The sequence below is a fragment of the Carassius carassius genome, chromosome 7 (genome assembly GCF_963082965.1).
Source record: "Carassius carassius chromosome 7, fCarCar2.1, whole genome shotgun sequence".
In the NCBI taxonomy this organism is placed as follows: Eukaryota; Metazoa; Chordata; class Actinopteri; order Cypriniformes; family Cyprinidae; genus Carassius; species Carassius carassius.
The window spans coordinates 5,949,213-5,959,364 of record NC_081761.1 but is presented as its reverse complement, the minus strand read 5'-3'; the positions used below and the strand labels follow the sequence as shown (position 1 = coordinate 5,959,364).

Below are 10,152 nucleotides of genomic sequence, written 5' to 3'. Positions count from 1 at the left end.
TTTGATTAGATATTTTATTGATTTATTTTCTATTTCAGTCATGCAAAGCCCTTGCAGTTTCATCTGTGCGTAACACAACAAATTCAGCTTCATGCAAATTAGCCGTGATGCAGATTCAAATAGGAACGCCTGCTAGCACCGACTTGGCAACCTTCAGGGGTTTAATCGCTGTCAGTGTGAATGTACCTTTCGAGATTCAAGATCTGAAAGCTGATGATTCAAACTGCCCGAAGAAGTGTTTTATTAACAGAGAAAATAGTGACATTCCCTTACACCTCTGTGTCCTTGAGCATAGCACTTAACCCTAGATGCTCCAGGGGGACGTGCCAGCAGTAAATGTGCTTTAGATAGGAACTGCTCACTGACTTTCAGAGCAGAATTAAGAGATTTGTTCACAGCAGGTGACCATACCATCTTTTTGCATACTAGTGTGCACATTTTCTCACACTATCATGGAATACTATGCCCCATAATGCAATGCTCTCAGCTTGACTATGGCGTTAAATCGATGCCAATAATAACCGAGCATACAACTGATGCTTGCAATTCAAGGCCTCACGCGCAATACATGCCCTCGCGCGCGCATGGTCATTCCCCACAAACTCGCTCTCTAGTGATGTGTCGTTCGTGAACGAATCGTTCTTTTTGAACGAATCTTTTAGGTGAACGAATCGTTCTCGTTCATGCAATCCACTGACTCATATTTCTCGTTCACTGAAGTTCCTCCCTCCCCAGCAGCGCGGCGCTATTAGCAGCGCATGCGCAGCTCGGTGAACCGGTTAACAACCATTTCATCCTGTCAAAGAATTACTCAACCTCGAGCCAATAGCCTTCAAGTATGAGATGTGACAGAGAATGTGATTTGTGGAATGTAGTGAACGAATACGCCCTTCAATGAATGAGTTTCATATGAGTCTGAACGAGATCTAGAGATCTTATCGTTCGTGAATGAAATGACTGAACTGGTACCCATGTCGTTCGTGAATGAGTTGAATGATTTAGTACATCTCGTTCGTGAATGAAATGACTGAACTGGCACACATGTCGTTCGTGAATGAGTTGAATGAACGGATACGTCTTTCGTGAATGAAATGAACTGGTATAGCTTATCTCGTTCGTGAGCGAAATGAATGAGAGTAAACCGGGTTAGTCTGCCATTTAGCATGTCAGTCTCGCAAAATGCAAAGCACAGTTAGGTTTACTGTGCACATACGCTTGTTTTGATATTTAGAATAAAGAATTCCACGTTTAATCCCCGATTTATGAATGTGAATACATAATATACAATCTGACCAAACAATTAAAATGCTAATTAGGCAAGAAAACCTCGTGCTTTGTTCATCTGAACAAGTTAATTAGACTTTATATATTGAATGTGATTATTCACACATTTTAATAAAGCCAGATCAGTTTTTGTAACAAGTGAATACGTTCATTGACTTAAGACATAACACATAATACACTCTCTTTTGCCACCTGCTGGCATATTTTGTGTATTACAAAGAAATGAAAACTGAACGAATCAATGAACGATTCTGAACGAATCATTTTGGTGAACGAACTGGAAATGAACGAATCTCTTGAAAGAATCATAATTTCCACCACTATCGCGCTCGATCTTCTTACCTCTGCTCGCACGAACAATTTAATTTTTGTCAGTCGTGGGGCGGGGCTTGCTGTTTTAGTTGTTATAGATGATTAATAATTCACTTGACTTGACACATGACTTCATCAGTGGACCAGATACATGTGAGTTATCATTTCATTGTTTTATTTATTTTTGTCTTTATTTAATGTCATTTAATGCATTGTTCATAGAGTAGATCTTTTCTAGATACTTTATTAACTGGAGGTCTTCTGATTGCTATTGATTGCAGTCTTGTGATAAGAGATACACATATGAACCCTTTTTACAGACTGAAGATCAAGCGCCTAGGATGTGGGGAATGACCATGCGAGCGCGAGGGCTTGAATTGTGCGCAGAGGACGAGTTTCAAATGAGCTCGCGGCTCCCGTTTCCTTGCGTCTGATTTAGTTTTCCTCTCGCGGAAGAGATTTACCGCGTGCGCAAGCATCAGTTGTATGCTCGGTTATTATTGGCATTGATTTGCCGTCATACTTGACAGCGTAATGTGACATGGTCATTTACTGGACAAGTACTGTAATATCACCTGCAATTTTTCACATAACGAAATAATTTCAAGAAATAATTTCAAGAAACATTACAAATTACATAAATATTTAATGTCCACTTATTTAATTTAAGTGGACATTAAATAAGTGGGATACTGTATAATCTACAAACTATTTTTAGCATAAAAACACATCCACTAATGACCAGTTGGCTGTATGTTATCCCTTACATACTTTTTACATACTGTTTCTGGACACGATGCACAGTATACAAAAAATAACATCCTAGCAATCTGCTTATAACATATTAACTGTTTACTATTGGCTGATGTTGTAATGTCCCAAACATCCAGGAATGTTGATGCATTTATACATGTGCCTGTGCTCACCGGTGTAAGTGTGGTGCACCAGCAGGGCTATGAGATGTGAGAAAGGAAGCCGTCTCGTTGACACAGAAGGTGGAGCAATGATCCCCGGGTCTCCAGGGCAGGAGATGGAGAGCAGGGTGTAGGCTGCCACACTCATTCTCTGCTCAAAAGGCTCTTTCGCGGAGGTGGAGAAGCCTATAGATTTGCATATAGACACTGTCAACACTACAATGCAGTTTTGCTGGATATTTATTTTTAGAAAATATGAACGACTTCAGGTTACAAGACACTTATCAAACAGCAACCATGATACTACCGTTATATACTTTTTTTTTTTAAATAACCCTGCAATGCTATATAAATACCAGATTAAATAATTTTTTTTTATTTTTATGTATTTTTACGTAATGGGAAATATCTTGGTATTTACACTACTGTTCAGAAGTTTGAGGTCAACACATTTTATTTAATTTAAATAAACTTTTTTAGTTTATTTGAATGTTTTTGTCTCTTGAGAGCTTTATTACTCCAGTCTTCAGAGTCACATGATCATTCAACCCCCCCCCCCCCCAAAAAACAGTAGTGTACAAAATATTCCATGGTATTTCCAAAAATACCATGATACATGTTCACAAAATAGTGAAATGTCCAAAAAACAAAGAAAGTGCTTTCTGTAAACGGTGGAATTTACTGTATGTTACTCCATGGTACTTTATATACATTATTACTGATGCCAGAAACATAGTTTCACCACAGTACATATGTAGAAACACTACTGATACTTTTTCACTCGTGATACACACACCCTTTCTCTTTATTCTGCCTTCACTTTTACACTACCTCTGAGATTTTGTTCATGCTTCTGCTTTCTCACCGTTGTGAAACTACCTTGACAAAAGGTGCATTTCCCTGGAGCATTAAATACCTCTATTATTCTCATCTGGCCCTACCCAGAATCCTCGGTAGATAGCAGAGGCCCCAGGGCGGGTGGACCGGCTGACATGGGGGTCGAGTTCGCACCAGCGCGGCATGGGTCAGGTGGTCGGAGAGGCGGAGTATGCGGGTGACGACTCCAGGGTCACAGAGGACCAACTGCAAAGCCAATCCCAGAGGCCGAAGAGAGGGGGCGTGACGCTGCCAGGATGTGTAATCAAACTGCACCCGTGTTTCATCATCGCACTGAGCCCGACCCACCGACAAACTTAGCATCTGCAGACTGCAGAGTGAACCGATCTTGAGAATAAAGACATCAGATGAGACCTTGTGAGGTGTTATGAATCATGAAACCAGACTCATTTAATCAAAAATATACCTGAATGGCATCTTTCAGGCCAACCTCTTCCATTTCTTTGTCTCTTTCTCTCTCTTTTTCTCTCACTGTCTTTCTGTCTCTTGTGATGAGGTGGACTTGCTAAAGAACAGAATTTTCTCAGGGTTTGGACTGGGCCATGAGAGAATGCCCTGCTTATCAACACAACACAGGACCTGGAATACATATACACAACCAAACACACACACAATTTGTGACTTTTATTATTCTTAATAAATATTAAATGATACATAAATATCATTATAAATAAGACAGATTGGTCTGTGATGACATTAGATTTGGCCCACCATACTATATCACAAGTGGAAGGAAAAATATGCCCTATCTTCACACTGAATATATATTTATTTTATAAATATAAGTTTTTTTTGGCATTGAAATATACACAAAAAGAAAAAAAAACAAACATATTTTTACCTTCTTTGTACTTTCTGATATTTGTTTCTGCCATGGTTCTTTTCACAAATATCTTGGTTTTTAATTGTGGCCCATTTAGATATCTTGAGATATATCAAGATATTTTGTTATATTTATGAAGACATTTTCAGAAATGTTATCATGAGAAGTGCAGAGTAAACAAAGTTCACATCAGTTCATATTCTTGTATACTGATACTGTAACAAACTGCATTCAGGAACACACTCAAAAGCTCTTATGACAGTATTGAATTACCCTGAGAGAGATAAAATAACATTAACTGCCCCAGCATCACTCAGTGTGTGTGTATCACAGGAAACATAATACAATGTACAGTACAGCAGGTAAGCTATAATTCAAACAGAATACACACACATAAAAATGTATGAATGCCATTGCATTTTATCAAATATAAAAACAATTGGCAATTATTTTAAACACGATTTGTTTTCAGATGCCAGCTGATTACTGAATGCAATGACATGCATATATTTAATTGTGCCTTAAGCACCTTTTTGAGCCTGATGTCTTTTGCACTTACAGTCACAGATCCCAGACTGTGTAGCAAACTAGCATTGTGGCAGAGTGTCGATGTTTGACCCCAGAACACTGAGTAACATTTCTTGTAGGTCAACTTCTACATTTCCTGTTCAATGAAATGGGAAAATCATTTTGGCATTCCAAATCATTACCAACAATACATCCATTCACATGGTTACAGTTGTAAGCAACAAATATACAGGCAGCTATTGTGTGGTTTCCTTTTTATTGAACATACCCACCAGTCCACTGGCTATGAGCCCATCTGTAAAAGAACACGGGCCTCTCCGTACATTCACACAAGAACCCAAAGCAGGGGGAAAGTCAGGGGCAACAAAGGCAAAACACCATTCACCTGAAACACAACATTTCATATATTTACTACAGATGTAAACACAGATGTATGTTTTGGTCAATACTTTTAAATAAACACTGTTGAGATGTTATAAACTACATCTTGCATAAAAATTTCATATCTTTGAAATAAGGCATCAAAAAATATAATTCACAGCTTAACAAAGAGAAAAATATTAAGTGCTCAAACAGCTGATAAAAACATAATAATCCACAAGTAAGTACAAGTAGCTCTTTGGACTCTCATTATGATGGCACCCATTCACTGCAGAGGATCCACTGGCAAGCAAGTGATGTAATGTTGTATTTCTCCAAATCTGTTCCAATGAAAAAACAAACTCACCTACATTTTGGATGACCTGAGGGTAAATGAATTTCCAACTTTTTTTTATTTTTATTATTTGTGGGTGAATCTGTGATTTTGATATCTTTACAACATACAGTATCACCAATAGATTTCTAGTATTTGCAAGCGTTTTTCAAGCGTCTTTCAGTGTTCATGAGTGTATGTGAATTTGTGTATTTTGGATATCACAGGTAGCTGCAGGAGTGTGACAGGCCACGGTCCCACACCAGGAGCGCCAAACAAAATACGCAACAGATTCAGCCCCAGAAGCAGCACCTGGAAAATGAAGGACAGAAAGACGTGATGAAGGATGACTAACTAAACAGAAAACAAATGCATATGCAAGAGACAAAAAGAACCACAGCAAATATATTTAAATATATATTTTTATTTTCATAGACAGTGAAAAAGCTATTGTAATCTATTACATCTATAGCCACTATCAAAAAAGGGATACCAAAAGGTACCATGGTACAACAGTACCTTGTTTTTAAGGAAGAATAGCATATGGAAATTCACACATACTACAACTTTGAATGCAATGTTAGTCAGTTCTTATATAAAAAAAAATCTGTCAAGTGCATCTGTCAAAATGTGAAAAGATAATAAAAAACAAGTCTTACCAGCACAAAAGGCGCTGGGCCTCTTTCTAGTAAACTTTGTACAGTAAATCGTTCATTATCCAGAACAGACACAGGTCTGTCTTGAGAAAGCTCCAAACACTTCCTACATAAAAAAGATCCATATAAAAGAGATGACATGTCAAATTCCGGGCTTTTTTCCATAAATCCTGCTCTTGTGAACATCCGGGGGCTGTAGTTTAGGAGTTTGAGTGCATAGGATATGCTTTATCATTGTCTATGATAATTTCTGTCATGTTGTTACAAGCTGATCCAGTGACTGGTGTAATGATGAGATATCATGTTGAATGCAGTCCTTAAGCTCTTAAGTCTCTCTCTAGGATCTCTGTTTAGTGTCTGATAGATGAGCTAACATTAAAAGGCTTTTATTCAAAAGTGAGTACAAAGAACACCAATGGAACACAATGGCACTTGTCAGTTGAAACCCTTTCCCATTCACTTGTACTTTAGGAGGAACATCTGATACTGATAAAAAAAATATATACAATTGAGAACTACATCAATTATTAAATATTATTCAAAAGGTGTATATAAATAAATAAATGAACATACTGAACCACCTCAGCCGCTGTAGTCTTTGTTACCCTGAAGAGCTGTGGCTGGAGCAAACAATGTGGGCGGGTCCTTCCACTATCCAATGGCGAAGGGGGAGAGGAGAAAACACTAAACACATCACTGCAGGATAAAACAACATGCTCTTCTTCCTGTCCTCATAAACCAGAGACAAACCAAAAAACAAAAATCACATCTGAGTCAGACGTCTGGTCTTATGCTTCTCTACAAAGTAAAAGTCATTTAGCTTGAATCAGACAATTTTGAAAACAAAAAAAATTTATTTGTTGAAAATGGTAAGTGCTGCCTTGGGTGTATTGTAGGGAAACTGTATTTATAATAATTTTTTTCACACAAAATCTTTTATTCTGTTATTTGCCCAATCTCATTGTGTGCTACAGAAGAAAATCATGTAGTTTTTTTTGTTGTTGTTCACTTTTAGGTGAACTATTCTTTTAAGTGTCTCATGTATTCTAACCTGAATTCCTCTAAGTTCAGTTGGTGCTTCACTGCCAGGGCGTAAAGAGATGATGTCACCCTCCACCAGGAGACTGACAGGTAGATTGACCAGTTTCCCGTCACGATCGGTCCATTGTCGGGAAACGGCTGGGGAGGGTGGGGTGAGCAAGTCTTTGGTGGCTCTTAGCCAATCAGTGGAAGAATGCTTCAAGACCTCTGTGATGCATTTCAGTTAATTTTTTTTTTGGCAAAGTATTTAAAAATATATAGCTAGCATAAGCCAACAACTACTCTACAGGGTAAAAAAATTAAAATAAAATAAAAATAAACGATTGATGACAAAAATAGCTTTCTGCTGCATTTAAGCTACTTTTTATAAATAAACAAATATGAATAAAAGCTGTACTTGGACCTAATATGCGTTAAAATATCTCCAAGACAATTCAAATGTATTTATTAAATAAATAATCAAATAAATGAAATAGCTATGTTATTTACATTTAATTAATTATTGGAATATATATATATATATATATATATATAAAACAAAAACAATAATAATACATGCATGCATATGCAATTGCAAGGTACTTCCTGTTCTCTCCGTGTCAAGTATTCACCTTATTTTTCCCGTAAGAGTAGAGATAAACATTTGTAAATTTTATGTGTATGGATTCCGGTGTCATCTGCTTCCAGCTATTTTATAGCTGTACAAAATAGCTTGTTTTGATATCAAAAACTGGTGTTTTTTTACCATATTATTTTAAATGTATTGTCTTAATTATGAACACACTGGTTGTAACACAAATAATTTTACCATTTATTGCACTTAATCTTCTCATTATTTCCCTACTTTGGCTTATGAAGCAGAAGTCTTGCACATTTAGAAAACAGCTTGAGTAATATGTATGTTGGACTTCAGAATGTTGAACCACATACTAACATAGGCTACTACTCTTACAATAACTAACACAAATAAATAAATAAATAACATTATTAAGAGTAGTATGATAGAATGAGGTCATGAATCTTGATATTTCCGTTTGAATAATTGAAAGGAACTGGCTCAAAAGAATGGTTACTTCACAAATCAAGCATCGGTAGTTAGCTATGATTCTGAACAAGTGACAGAAAATACAGATCCATTTTACAATAAACAATAAACAATAGTATATTAAAAAAAAAATAGCCACAGTAACCTCTACCGATACATTTTACTAAAAGCTTCACTAACTGCTATTCCACTGTTTGATGTGAAATCTTTATATAATTTGTATAAATCATGAAGTAAAAGTGAAATCAAGAATTTAAAAATCTAGATTCCTGATATTTGAGATCAACCATGCTTAAACATACCGCTAATTTTCAAGATCTCTTTAAATGAAAGGGTACCTATTATGCAAAATTAATATATATGTTGTTTGAACATAAATGTATGTTGGCAGCGTGTGTACACGACCACCCTATAATGATAATGATCTTCTACTTTTTGCGTGTCTCAGAACAAGCCATTTGCAGAATCCGTAAAATGTGACATCACTTTGCACAAGCCCCGCCCACAACTGTTGACCAGAGACCCCACCTTGAGTGAGTTGAACACAATCCGCAATGTTTATCTTCAGATAGATCATTTAAAAGCAGCATTCAAGTAAGAAATGTCTTTTTATTAAAGGTCCTATGACATGAAAATTTCACTTTCTGAGGTTTTTAACATTAATATGACTTCCCCTAGCATCTATGTGGTCCCCAAGTTTCTAAAAATTTTAATCGGTGCAAATCGAGATTTTACTATCTTTCTCTGCCTTTGAGAAAATGGAAGCTCAAACGGGCTGATCTTGAATCTCCTCTTTGTGACGTTGTAAAGAGAAATGTTACCTCCCCTTTCTCTGCTTTGCCCGCCCAAATATTTACATATAATTCAGTCGCAATGTCAGCACAGGCGTTACAAACAGACTTTTATGATATGGATTCGACAGCACCGCCACAAACAGTGAGTAACAGTGTTCATTAATGCCTGATCTGTGATCAGTGATTTCTGATGTGTAGCTAATTATTCAAGTTCACACAGACTTTCTTTCTAAATCGTTTAATACTGTTTATGCATCAGTGAATCAAGCCAGTGACTAAACGATCAACTTCACGTTGTTTCTCTTAGTAGCATGAAACAAATCTGTTATTTAAATTGTGATTTAACTACAGAGAGCGATCAAAGAACGCTCCCTTTTTTTCGGAGCCGTCACACATCGCGAGTATATCTGCACTCTTGCCTAAACTGCCGTTACAATGAATGACGCTGTTATGCTGTTATGTCACCTTTCAAGTGACAAAACGGAGCTCTTACTGTATTCATGTGTTTGCTGTTAGTTGTGGTGAAAGCATTTTGTGAGAGAAAACGTGTTGCAATAATGACGAGATCACTGCATTCACGCGATAAACAGACTCTGTTTTCAATGCTGCTCATCACTGCAGCCTTTCATGTGATGGGAAAAGATCGAAAAAATAATTATATAATCAACAAATCCACGATTCGTTAATCTCGACAGCTGTAGTATATATATATATATATTTGAGTGGGGTCCACATGTAATACGCATTTCAAATGCAAAGATGTCAGCCAATCACAACAGTTGTCGTTTACTCGGAGTCTCACAGCAGACACGCCCCTTCAAACAGAGCATTCAAGCCAGAGGGCTAATATCAGGATATAAAAAATGCTTTTTATTTCTAAATTTTAAATGTAAAAATCCTACTAACAATATAAGTACACCTAAGGAAACATTAAAAAGCATTTAAAGAAAAGAAAATAATCCATGTCATGGGACCTTTAAAGCTATATATGCTATTCGGTACAGAGCAAGATATTTTCTGCTTTTATTTTATTGTTTGGGTCATTTTAACAGTGTAGACAGCTGTTTAGGTACTGTATATTATGCTGCTGTCATTTAATACTTGATATACCAGATATAACCAACAGTTTTTTTTTTACTTGTGTTTTAACACGAACTTGTATGT

The 10,152-nt window shown here is 36.6% G+C and overlaps 1 long non-coding RNA gene across 1 annotated transcript; it reads right to left on the bottom strand.

The window, feature by feature from the left end:
- Window positions 1-5,627: 5,627 nt before the first annotated feature.
- On the bottom strand, window positions 5,628-7,283 carry LOC132142993 (uncharacterized). The gene is made up of 4 exons (XR_009434150.1): window positions 7,160-7,283; window positions 6,682-6,833; window positions 6,112-6,214; window positions 5,628-5,764 (listed from the first exon to the last, which is right to left on the bottom strand). It is a non-coding gene; the product is annotated as an uncharacterized LOC132142993 (long non-coding RNA).
- Between the last annotated feature and the right edge of the window lie 2,869 nt (window positions 7,284-10,152).